A 13,599-nucleotide genomic window follows, 5' to 3' on the forward strand; every position below is an offset into this window, starting at 1 on the left:
AAGCTGAACACAGAGGAAGAGAGTACGGTGCGTTGCTCGACCACTGTCTGTACGTAAACATAACAAAGTTCATAATAATCAGTCAAGAATGTACATGAAACCACCGCTCATGTACATACACAAAATACACACCCACGCGTTTTTGCGAGTATGGAAAATATGAAGGCAAATTTAGAATCTCCACTTATGGAACAATATATGAGCGGCATTTTTGTTCTATTATCTATTGGGAGATTTGTTTGGTGGTGAGAATATTGCTAAGTCAGGAGGGACACAAGTGCTTTTCAGGTTATATTTCACACTCAACATTCAATAGCTCTCTGTTTCTTGAATGATTGCGTTTTGCTCATGACGTTAGACGGAAAGTTCAGTTTCGTAGTGGTTTTTATTACATTTTCATTAACGCTATGAATGGAATGAAAAATAATGTAATGAAATGTAATCTCCTTTACTGTAATCAAAAGTAAAGTTTTAAGATTAATTTAAGTAATTAAATGTGTATGTAGAAAAATCCATTATTATAGTGAAATCTAATACAATGTTGTACAATCTATTTGAACGCAAATTAATTTTGAATAAAAAAAAAAAAGGCCCACTTAATGCCAGTCTATAAAGATGTCAGATAGAATGATAAAAAAAAAAAAAGGATAAGTGTCTTGAAACCTCCCTCTTGAAAGAGTTCAAATCACAGGAAAGAGGAGATACACAAGCAGGAAGGGAGTTCCAGAATTTACCAGGGAAGGAATGAATGATTGAGAGAAAAAGGTTAACTCTTGTATTAGAGAGGTGGACAGAATATAGATACGAGAAGGAATAAAATCTTGTGCAGCGAGGCCGCAGCAAGATCAGAAGAGCAGTTTGCATGAAAAATAGTGGTAGAAGATAGCAAGAGATGCAAAACTGCGGCGATGAAGAAGAGGCTGAAGGAAGTCAGTTAGAGTAGAGAAGTTGACAGACGAAAAGCTTTTAATTCCCACCCTGTCTGGCTGAGCGGTATGCGTAGAACCCCACCCATACATGTGAAGTATACTCCATACATGGACGGATAAGGCCCCTGTAATGAGTTAGCAGCTGGAAGGGTGAGAAAAACTGGCGGAGACGACTCAGAACGCCTAACATAATAGAAGTTTTTTAGCTAGAGATGAGACGTGAAGTTTCCCAGTTTAGATTATAAGTGAAGAACAGACCGAGGATGTTTAGTGTAGAAGAGAGGGACAGTTGAGTGTCACTGAAGAAGAGGGGATAGTTGTCTGGAAGGTTGTGTCGGGTTGATAGATGGTGGAATTGAGCTTGTGAGGCATTGAACAGTGCTAGGTTTGCTCTGCCCATCAGAAATTTTAGGGAGATCAGAAGTCGGGCGTTCTGCGTGAGCTGATGTAATTTATATGTAATATATGTAATGTGATATGTCAGTAATGTACTGTAATGTAATGTGATGTTATTCAGTATAATAATACTATGTGGCCTCATAATGGTAAAAATCTTCAGAATTACTTTAAAAAAATATCAAAAAACAATTTTGTCAATTTTATTTATTTCCACTGTTATTATTATTATTATCAATATGATTATTATTAGTAGTACAGTAGTAGCAGTAGTAGTAGTAGTAGTAGTAGTAGTAGTAGTAGTAGTAGTAGTAGTAGTAGTAGTAGTAGTAGTAGTAGTAGTAGTAGTTTTTTCATAATTCAATGGAATACTAATGTGCAAACTTTAATCAGTCACAAAATACAAGCCTTCAAGTGTCTCCTTCATTATCTTTATTAAGTGTGTAGCATGAAAGATGTGCGTGTTTTGTCCGTAGCCTAACCTAAAATGTACGTATGCGGAGAAAGACACTGAAGGAAGAGAGAGGAGAGGAAAACGGGAACAGCGGAAGGAGGAATGAAAAGAAAGTTAAATACAATAAAATGAAATACAAAAATAAAGAAGAGAGGAAAGTGAAGAAAATAAAAGTTAAAAGAGAGAAGAAAGTTAAAAGCGAGTCACTGCTTCGGCAATAAATCAAAATGAAATAAGAAATTTGACCACAAGAGAAATTACTTATAAGAATGATTATTACTTTTAACCACACACACACTCACACACTCACACACACACACACACACACACACACACACACACACACACACACACACACAGCGAAGATATATGAAAACACGTCTAAGATAGGGGTAAAAAAATCACATCGGTTCTCTGTCAATATCTAAAGCGTCATTTGTTCGCATCACACCGGCAATGTCTTCCTTTGTCACTCTCGTCTGTTGGTCGGCCATCTTGTCCTCCCTCTTCCCTCTCTGTCTCTGTCTCTGGTTACCCACGCTTGCACAATGGTATACATATATAGACACAAATACATTAACTTTATACATTATGGATTATATTATAGGGTAGAATAATCAATAGTTCGGAAAGCACTGAGGTATTCAGAATTGAAAATATTAAGTTTATGATTTTATGTATTATATTATGAAGTTTTACTGAGATAATTGAAGAAAGCTGATACTGAGTTGGAATAAGGAAGTCATATAGCGTTGGCTGTCAGGACAGAACGCCACTCATCCCTCCACAAACTGCAGTGACCCAGTTACTGGAGGAAAAAATGCGAGTCTGACGTTTCTAAGTGTAAAAACTTTCGTGCATCACATGTTACCTTTAAACGTGACCTTTGGTACGATTGCACCACATCAAAGTATAGGAAGAAAAGGCACGCCATTTGATCCACTAAAATTCTACAGCCCTTAGGTATTATAGAACCATATTATTATGAACAAAGCAACGAAAGACTCCCACGTAAAAAGAATCACAATGCATAGCGGTATGAAGGGTTCCAAATAAGATGGGTCAAAAGGAACATCAATGAAAGAAGATGCCTTATCAAAGGGATAAAAATACATATTGATGCAAAGTGCGCGCGTATTAGCGGAATCAGAACGCATATCAGTAAGCGTCCTGGGTAAAAGGGATCAGCAAGCACATCGATGGAAAATGCTTCGTATAAAAATGAAACAAAATGCATATAATAAAAAAAAGTATACCATATAAGAGGGACGAATGCATAGCTACAGTAAGGATATCGTATAAAAGGGTTCAGAATGCATATCGGTAAAAACAGTGTCCCATTCCTAATGCAGATGACAACACACTTTGATCCGGCATCGAGGGGAAGCAAAATATAAACGTCTGAGACACCACTTGGCGGAGAAATAGATGCATTACGCTGCAGGCAAAGCAAATACACCCGGTGAAAAATCAAGATGAGGGTAAACAAAGGCTGAGGCAGGTGAGGCAGAGTGTGGGAGAGTGTGTGTGTGTGTGTGTGTGTGTGTGTGTGTGTGTGTGTGTGTGTGTGTGTGTGTGTGTGTGTGTGTGTGTGTGTGTGTGTGTGTGTGTGTGTGTGTGTGTGTGTGTGTGTGTGTGTGTGTGTGTGTGTGTGTGTGTGTGTGTGTGTGTGTGTGTGTGTGTTACATAGAGTTACACAGAAAAACAGGCCACTAGAGAGAGAGAGAGAGAGAGAGAGAGAGAGAGAGAGAGAGAGAGAGAGAGAGAGAGAGAGAGAGAGAGAGAGAGAGAGAGAGAGAGAGAGAGAGAGAGAGAGAGAGAGAGAGAGAGAGAGAGAGAGAGAGAGAGAGAGAGAGAGAGAGAGAGAGAGAGAGAGAGAGAGAGAGAGAGAGAGAGAGAGAGAGAGAGAGAGAGAGAGAGAGACGTACAGAGTAGTTGTGCGGTCACGACAACCCATAATTGAGTACCATTATGACAATGCCAGGAGTTAAATTTCCATAGAAACAGTAAGAATTTTTTTTTATTTTAAAGTCCACTTTTTTATGTAGGAGGGACACTGGCCAAAGGCAACAAAATATACGAAAAAAGGCCCAATGAGGTGCCAGTCCCCCAAACAGAACCAGAAACTATTGTCAAAAATTGGAGGATAAGTGTCTTGGAATTTCCCCTCTTGAAAGAGTCCAAGTCATAGGAAAGAGGGAAATGCAGAAACAGACAGGGAGTTCAGAGTTTACCCAGAAAAGGGAATGAATGATTGAGAATAATGGTGAACTCTTGCATTAGAGAGCTGGACATAATGCGGGTGAGAGGAAGTAGAAAGTCTTGTGTAGTAAGGCCGCGGGAGGAAGGGAAGCATACAACTAGCAAGATCAGAAGAGGAATTAGCTTGAAAATACAGGTAGTAGATAGCAAAAGATGCAACACTGCGGCAATGACAGAGACGATGAAGGCAGAGAGATAGAGAAAAGGAGCTGATAAGTAGAAAAGCATTGGAGTCCATTCTTTCTAAAAGAGTGGTGTGTGTGGTACCCCCCTCCTCCATACATGTGAAGCGTATCCCAAACATGGACGGATAAGGTCCTGTACCGAGTTAGCAGCTGGATGGGTGAAAAAAAACTGGCGGAAACGACTCAGAACGCCTAACTTCATATAAGTTGTTTTAGATAGAGATGAGATGTGAAGTTTCCAGTTTAGATTATAAGTAAAGAACAGACCGAGGATGTTTAGTGTAGAAGAGGGGGCCAGATGAGTGCCACTGAAGAAGTAAGTTCAGTGTCATTGAAGAAAAGGGGATATTTATCTGGAACATTGTGTCGAGTTGATAGAGGGAGGAATTGAGTTTTTGTGGCATTGAACAATATCAAGTTTACTGTCCCAATCAGAAATTTTAGAAAAAATCAGAAGTCAGAAATTCTGTGGCTTCCCTGAGTGAGCTCTTTCAATGTTGATATACAGAGTTGAAAGAGTTTGACTAGGCAAGGTGCAAGCACGGAGGCAGTTTCAAAAAAACAATAGGAGGGACCCCCATCAGGTCCATAAGCCTTCCAAGGGTTAAGGCCAGCAAAGGGATGGAAAACATTAATGCGAAGTATCTTATAGGGTAACATGAAGCAGGCAGAGGGAGGAGAGGGAGGAACAACCCCTGAATCATCCAACGTAGAGTTACTAGTAAAGGTTTGAATGAAGAGTTCAGTTACGGAGATAAATGAGGTTAAATCAGGTTAAAATAAAAGAGGAAAATATGAAGAAGCAAAGTTGTTAGAGATGTTTTTGGTTAAATGCAAGAAGTGACACTTTACACCTGACAAGTAACACACCCATCTATTAAAACAGTGACAGCCTCCTAAAACCTGCTACCTGAAAACACCGCTAATCTATAACTTTTCACTTTAGCTGAAGGAAATAATGGATTTTAAGTAACAATCTAATGACAATGTAAAAACGGTATGTTTTTTTTTTTTTACCAGTAATAAGTCAAGGTAGTACGTAAAAGTATAGTTAATAGCAATAATAAACAGTATTAATCAAGAAATTATGGTAAAGTGTGTTTAGAAAAATGGAAACTATTTGAAATTCCTGTATGTCTGGAAACACGAAGTAACTAACACCATGGAAGGAATTCTCACCATTTGAAAAGGTGCTTATATGAAACTTTGCTCCCAACCTTTTCAAATGGTAAGTTTTATTCATGGGTGGGTTGTGGTTGCAAAAAATATAGCCAATCCAAATCGGGTTGGATCCATCTTTAACAAACGTCCTGTATTTGTAGATATGTGATGTTTTTACTTTCAGCTATATATTTTTTTTTATTTACCTATTTATTTTGTTTAGAACTAATGCCTTTATTTTAGTCCAGTTATAGTAGTAAGGGAGTAAAAGTAGCAACTAATACCACTTGAAGGTACGTGGTGTATATATTCCATCTACTTCTACTTGAGTGATGAAGGAGCGCGCACACTTTTCCTCAGATTCTAGTAGCATTAGCCCGTCAGATTCCGGTACCTGATGCTACTCCATTTAGCACAAGACAAAGTGAGGCGTAAAAGTAGACATGCATGAGTGGACAGCGCATAATCCGGCTCAGGACAAGGATTCCTCATGCATTCCTCTATTTGCATTATTTACCATTACTGAAGGGCGTGCGAAGGAGCAGGGCCCGCGAGGGAAGGAAGATGGAAGAAGGGTAGGGAACAGGAGGAGAAGAGGAGGAAGAGGAGGAGGAGAGGAACCAAAAGAGCAAAAACATAGAAAAGAAGGGATGATAGCGGAATAAGATAATGAAAATGATGATGATGACAGTGATGATGATGATGAGGAGGAGTAGGAAGTGGAGGAGGAGGAGGAGGAGGAGGAGGAGGAGGAGGAGGAGGAGGAGGAGGAGGAGGAAGGAGGAGGAGGAGGAGGAGGAGGAGGAGGAGGAGGAGGAGGGAGGAGGAGAAGGAGAAGGAGAAGGAGGAGGAGAAGGAGAAGGAGAAGGAGACGGAGAAGGAGGAGGAGAAGGAGAAGGAGAAGGAGAAGGAGAAGAAGACAGGCGGAGGCGGAGGCGGAGGAAGAGTAAGAGACTGTGGGTGAGAAGGAAAAGGCAAAGGAGGAGCAAGGCCGATCACGCAAACTGACGGCCTGATTGAAACAAGATCTTGAGAGAGCGCGAGAGAGAGAGAGAGCGAGAGAGAGAGCGAGAGAGAGAGAGAGAGAGAGAGAGAGAGAGCGAGCGAGCGCGCGCGGGGGGGGCGGGCAGGCACGGCACGTTCGGAGAGGGGGTAGGAAGGCCTGCAGGGCAGGAGAGGAGGAGAATGGGAGGGGGAGGAGGAGAGCGTGGGGTGGCATAGACTTGGCGGGACACACCCTCGTGGCCCCTCAGTGTTGCTCCCCGCGTTGTGGTGGTAGGTTGTCCCGGGGAGTCTGTGTCGTCCCGCTGCCCGCCCGCCGTTCACACAGACACACCGACACACGCCTTCCTCGCTCACTCGTTGACTCGCTTATTCGCGCGCACTTACACACAACCACACACGTTTATCTCTCTCTCTCTCTCTCTCTCTCTCTCTCTCTCTCTCTCTCTCTCTCTCTCTCTCTCTCTCTCTCTCACCTTCGTACGTCTGAGATTTTTAACGTTCCCACACACACACACACACACACCCACACACACGAGAAACTAAACTCAAACACGCACACGCAGGCAGAAAAACTAAGCAATTTTCTGTGTGTGTGTGTGTGTGTGTGTGTGTGTGTGTGTGTGTGTGTGTGTGTGTGTGTGTGTGTGTGTGTGTGCAACACCATAAACAACAGCAACCACAACAACAACAACAACAGTAGAAACAGCCCACAAGGAAACCTAAAAACTGTTGAAATTACCAGCAAAATCTGTACAGCTTCCGTGTCCTTCCTGTCTATTTGCCTGTCTTTTTTATCTACTTACCTGTCCGCCTGTCTGTGTGTACGTATTCCTCTTTCTTTTACTTGCACCCTAAAACAATCTTCCCCTCTCTCGCTCTTCCTCCATTCGTCATCCCTGGAAAAGTGAGAGAAAGAAACGAAGAAGGGGAACAGAGATAGAGAGAGAAATAAAGGAAACGAAAGAATAAGACGGTCGGTGAGAAGGATAATATGATAAAAAAAAAAAAGAACAAAAAGGTACGGTGAAATTATTATCTTTATCATTAATGACGTCACGTATTCTTTTTTTTTTACTTATTTTCACTACAATGAATTGATGTCAAATTTTCTGTATGCATTTATGTTTATTTATTTTTTTATCATGTCATGTGATGGATCTTTTGTTTAAGTCCGTTTTAATATTCCAGCAATTCTCTCTATAAAGGGTTTGTGTATATTTCATTTGGTTCTACTTGTTTATTAATTTGGCCAAGGGAGTGTGGTTAATATCTAAGTCTGCTGTTATTTTGTTTCTGTTTTCGTCTCTTCCTCTCGTTATTGTGAGTGATGATTATCCTTTCTACCTTCTTTATTTTCACCTTTGTGTTTCCTGTCATTATTTTTTTGTCATTTTCGTTTGCAATCTCTTTAGTTTTGTGTCATTTATGTCTATTTTCTGTGTTTATTTATTTATTTATTCTATTCCGTGACGGTTTTGAATATTTTTGTTTCCATTTGTCGGTATGTTCTGTATTTCCTTTCTTTCTTTCTTCTCTATTTCTTGTATCCCCTTTTATCCGTTTTCTCCTTCCCATTGCCTCGTTTTATCCCTTCCTCCTTGTCGTCTCTTATCTTCTGTTCTCTCTCTTCTCTTCTCCAACTTTCTTCTGCTTCGCCTTGTTTCTCCACCACCACCACCACCACCACCACCACCACCACCACCACCTCCTCCTCCTCTTCCTCCTCAGACAACACTCACAGGTTTTCTCATCCCAAGTTCCTTCATCATTCTTAGTGTATCTCCTATATCATGTTATTCTTCCAGCTTCTTTTTATTTTTCCTCTTCCCTCTCCCTCTCTCTCCCCCTTTAGACGGCCTGGCGGGATAGCCCTGAAACCCTGAACCTAAAATAGTCAGGGAGAGTATATGGATTTCAGGGTGTTTTAGGGAGGAGTGGAATCTGTATAAGGGAATATAGGGAGGATACGTGTACACAGAATCGGGTATGAGAATCGGATATTACGTGAACAGTATAAATGTTTTGGTTTCTGCACTATAAGGAGTCTGAAACTTTATAAGATAAGTGATAAAAAAGGTTGAGTGCATGAGATTAGTAATGTATCAGGATTAGAAAGGAAATTATCAGGGACTAGGATTAGGGATGTGTAGGATGAACCGATGTGAGAAAAGGATAATGGGGAGAAGTAGAAGCCAGAACAATATAAAGAATAGGTTTATAAAGAAGAAAATAAAGAGAAATAGAGACATATATATAAAAAGAGTGAGATGAAGAGGACAGGGAGGACAAGAAGGTGTCATGGTGAGAAATAACGACTGGTCAATTGTGTAAGGTCAAGGCGAGGTTCTAGCGGTCAGGGGGAGGTCCTGACGAGAGGCTCAGAGAGTGGGAGGTTCAGATGATGAGAGGTTCTAGAGAGGGAAAAGGCCAAAGGTTCTGTTAAAGTAGGAAAAAGGTTCTGGGAAAGAGGTTCTACGGATGTCAGTTTTGGCGCGCGAGAAAAGTTCTGGGTTTAACAAGACGGAGATTTTTGTGAGAGGTTCAAGAAAGGGGGAGGTTGAGGGAGAAGTTCTGAGGGAGTCTGTGGGAGAGGGAGAGGAGAAAAATCCCTCCCAGAAGCAGGAGACGGTAAACCATCTCTTTGGACACGCCGTTGTCTCTTTCCTCCCTCACAAACCCTCTTTTAGTGCTCCTTTCCTCCCTCCCTTCCCTCCCTCTCACCCTCGCTCCCTTCCTTCCCTCCCTCCCTCTCTCTCCTCCTTGCCCTCCCTTCCTCCGTGTGTACAAGAACGAGAAGGAAGGAGGGGCAGCGCTACCACGGATAAAAAATTGAAGGAGAAAAACTAAACGAAGGAAGAAAGGAAGGAAGGAAGGAAGAGAGGTAGGAATACAAAACAAGAGAAGAAACTGCATTAAAAAGATTAGGAAAGGAAAAGGAGGAAGGAGTCAGCAGGAAGAAAGGAAGAAATGACAATATGTAAGAAATAAGAAAACATAGGAAGAAGGGAGTGGAGGAGGCAGGAAAAAAGGCAGGAAGGGAAGGAAAGAAGGAGAGACAGTTAAGCTAGCAAGTGGAAGGGAGAGAGGGAGGAAGAACGGAAAGAGGGAAGGAATGGTAGGGAAAAATAGAAGTGAGAGAGAGAGAGAGAGAGAGAGAGAGAGAGAGAGAGAGAGAGAGAGAGAGAGCGAGAGAGAGAGAGAGAGAGAGAATGATGATGGTGATGATGATGACAGCAAACCTTGCGCGGCTGAGGTTCTAATAGCGTTCAAAATTATGAGGAAGTGAGCGGAACAGCGGACAGAGTAGCGATGACCCGAGGAAAGAGAAGTGTCGATGTAACAACAAACAGTTAGGGTGACAGAGAGGAGTATCGAATTGCTGTAAGGTAGTTAAGCGTATAAAGAGGAGTTGGAACTATCGGAACTGGTTAGGAAAGGATAGGGAGGGATAGAGACAAGTGGTTCCGTTAATAAAGCGTCACGAGAAATTGCTAGTGGGTAAGAAACTTGTTAGAACTTGTCAAAACTCCTAAGAACGAGGAAGAAAGGGAGAAAGATAGGATAGGATTGGCAGAACAGAGCAAGTTTAACGCCAAACAGCTCAGGTTATATAAGGGTAAAAAGGGGCAGAGGGTAGTTGTGGGTAAGAAACATGTTAGAACTAGAAAAACTGCTAAGGAGGGGGAAGAACAAGATAATGATATGACAGGATTGGCAGGGCAGGGCAAATTTATCGTCAGCTCAGGTTAGGTAAGGGTAAAACAGTGGTAGACATCTGGCAAGACTGACGGGATGGAGAGATTTGAGCCTTACACTCTATTAAAGCGACGGGAATACTTTACAACCTCGTAAAAGCAAAGGTAGAAAGGAACAGGAATGGGATAAAAAAGAAAATGGAGCAGACAAAGTGACAAGACTGTCGTGGCGGAACATTTACAGCGTTATGTATCTGTTAAAGCGATGGGAATACGTAAAAGCGTCGTAAAGCAAAGTTACATTGGCGTAAAAATGGTAAAAAACGTCTTGAGGAATACGGGAGCGGGTTACAAAAATGTTACAAGGTCTTTGCGGAAGGTGAACAGCTACGCGAACAAGTTACAACGCCGCGAGGTACAAAAAGCTTCCAAGGTGGCAGCGCAGAGTGAGAGCGAGAGAGAGGGACGCGAGCGAGTTAAATCTAAAGGAAAAAGAGAGACATTGAGAGAGAGCGGTTGACAATAGTTACAATTACAGAACTGAAAAATTCCAAGGTAACATTAGAACAAAAATTACGCGAAAAAAAAAAGAAAGAAAATTACAACCGCTGAAATATATTAGAACGACAGTAGGCCAGTGGCGGTTACAATGAAGGAGAACGCTGGTGTAACGAAATGTAGGTTAAAACGTTACGGAGCAGTGTTAGGACAGCGGCTACAAACTAAAGAGCGGAAAAGAAGCGTTAAGATTGCGCTAATCCCTTGTAGGATCATGTACAAAAGGGAGAGGATGGAAGGGAGAGACAGAGTGAGATGGAGAGGACGAAGGTTGAAGGATAAGCAAAGTGAGGGAAAGGGAGCAAGATGGAGAGGGAAACGGTGTGAGATGGAGCGAAGGACTTGCTGGGAGAGGAGGAGGAGGGATAAGCAGGGTAAGGAAAAGGGAGGAAGATCGAGGGAGAAACAGTGTGGGATGGACTTGTGGCGGCGTTGCAAAGAATGAGAGTAACGGAAGATACAATGTACATAAATAAATTCGTACAAGGCGCCACCTTCGCGAGACTGGCTAGAGAAACGACTAAAGGTAATAAAACAAAGACCGCGGCGGTAATCAATCATGGCACCGTGAAGTAATTAGACGTTGCAATGAGCGACAAGTGACATCATGAAGTAGCGGAAGCACCTCTTGGAAAATGATGAAAGGAGAACATACACATCCAAAAGTGGCCCAAACAATTCTTTATAATATCGTGGACTAGTTAAGCGTTGTAATTAGCGCTTAGTGACATTTCAAGTAGCGGAAGATTCTCTTAGTGGTAACAGAGGCGAGCGGCACTTGCACAAAAGTACAACAAGCAGAGAAAGATACAAAACAAAAAAAAAAAAAAAAAAGCATCAGGAAGAAAAGAGGTACTGGAGACGCTAGATAACAACAGCGGGGGAGAAAGAACTTATATATAGAAACGGAAACTTAGCACAAAAGGGTAACATTAGCGGTTAATCAGAAGCAATGCAGTACGTTAGAGAAGTACTTTTAGCACACCGTGGCGGCTAAATTAAGTAAAGCAGAATATATTAGATACTGAGCGGCATTTAAGTTAGCGATGGAAACGGAAACTTAGCTTACAGCGGGAGCATTAGAGATAATTAGAGGCAAAACAGTTGGTTAAGGTGGTATTATTAACGCTCCACCGCGGCTCAGCTATCGAAACAGAACAAATTAGACATAATGAGCGGTACCGGGGATAGCGATGGCAACGAAAAGACCACAAAACACCATTAGAGGTACTTATTAGTAACCGCGGTTAAACTAACAAAATAGCGTGAATCAGACACTGAGCGGCAGTTTAGCGGTAAGTAGAAAAAATGTTAAGTCAGCAGAGCGGAATGGAGCAGTTTGAACCGTACAAGATGACAAATCAGTGAGGTTGGAGAAGTATACAAGCTTTACAAGCATAGACTGAACAAGTAGAAAGGAGTTTAGAGGTACGCGCAGTGTAACCTTTAACTCCTTCACTGCCATGGCTTCTCAACATGCCTCAACATGGTCTGGTGCAAATTATAGAAATATTTTGGAAAGACACCATCGATAAAAGAGGTAATCGAGTAGTTTTGAGCTTGAAGTGTCTGTAGCCTTATTCTGGAAGACAACACGAACATAAGTAATGACTGTAGTTTAAACATTTTAGTATCTATAACTTTTATTTTTTCCTTATTAAAATCATTGAAGGTTACATATATATTGAGTGCATATTACTTTAGTTTCCCTCATTAGAATATGCAAGGTTACATATATGAAGTAGCGAGTGTCATAAAATCAACAGCAGTTAAAAGGTTAAGAAAATCACTGAAAGACATCAGTAAAGCACAGAGGACGCCGGGGAGAAACAGTAAGAGAGATTAAAAAGTGAAAGGTTAGGAAGAGCAGCCCAGCAAGACAAGTGATTTTTCTTAAATAAAAGGAGTTCAATTTTTGTAATTTGCGGCCTTAAACAACAGTGTCACTAGATGTAATGGACACCGATACAAGGCACACTGTGAGAGGCAGATAGCAGTGAAGAAGACATAGAGAGAAAGTCGTGAAGCCGAGGTGATACTCCTTACAAGTGCTGAGACAGAAGTGAGCAATCAGCTGGCTGGACAAGGATTGACGCTCTAGTGACACTACAATACGGTGATTTTTAAAAAGGTTGATTTCAGGATACTGAGGTAAATAGGAGGATTGTAGCACCAGGAGGGCGAAGGTCTTTTTTTTTTTCCTCTTTTAGGAGTGAATGAAAGATGTTGTGGCAGTGTGAAAGTGAACATTTTTTCAAGAACAATTTAGCGCTATTTTTAGGAAATAATTGTAGTGATTTAAGGACACTGATGCAAATAGAAATCTTGAAAATATCTTTGCAATGCACATTTAGAGGAAGCACGGTGAGACTTAAAAAGAACTAATTCCTAATGGACATCAAGGTCATTTTTTTAGCAAAACTCTATTTTCATTTGAGGCTTAGTAACGACCAGAATACCAAAAGAATAAATAAAAATAAAAAAAAATATATGACAGTAATAACATCATATAATACGGATGAGCTCAAAGGCCAAAAAAGAAGTTCATGTATGCATCAAATGTGACAGTTAATAATCTCGTAATGCAAATAAAGCGGCGCAGAGAGAGAGAGAGAGAGAGAGAGAGAGAGAGAGAGAGAGAGAGAGAGAGAGAGAGAGAGAGAGAGAGAGAGAGAGAGAGATACTACAGTAGTGGATGCGATAGGGACGCGCTAGGAGCCTGGGAGTGGCCTGGAATAGTGACGCAGCAGAACGGAGGTGGATTATACGCTCATGTCACACTCAGAGCAGCGGAAAGACAACGTAAGCTCTGCGGCTCTAACATGTGGTTTCTGCGCTATTGGAAAGGCTAATGAAGACATGCGGATAACAAAAGCTCTATGACTATTGTGTTTTTTTGCACTATTAAGAGGACTAGTTATCTGAGTAAAACTAATTATATATCTCTAACAAAT

General features: G+C 41.3%; 1 protein-coding gene across 1 annotated transcript in view; it reads left to right on the plus strand.

The window, feature by feature from the left end:
• The first annotated feature begins 6,656 nt into the window (after positions 1 to 6,656).
• LOC135090667 (hemicentin-1-like) overlaps positions 6,657 to 13,599 on the plus strand; it is a 168,270-nt gene continuing 161,327 nt past the window's right edge. Inside the window, exon 1 of the mRNA XM_063987624.1 lies at positions 6,657 to 6,679. The gene's annotated coding sequence lies outside the window, so the exon portion shown is untranslated. The remainder of the gene's footprint in view (positions 6,680 to 13,599) is intronic.

The sequence above is a fragment of the Scylla paramamosain genome, chromosome 35 (genome assembly GCF_035594125.1).
Source record: "Scylla paramamosain isolate STU-SP2022 chromosome 35, ASM3559412v1, whole genome shotgun sequence".
Taxonomy (NCBI): domain Eukaryota; kingdom Metazoa; phylum Arthropoda; class Malacostraca; order Decapoda; family Portunidae; genus Scylla; species Scylla paramamosain.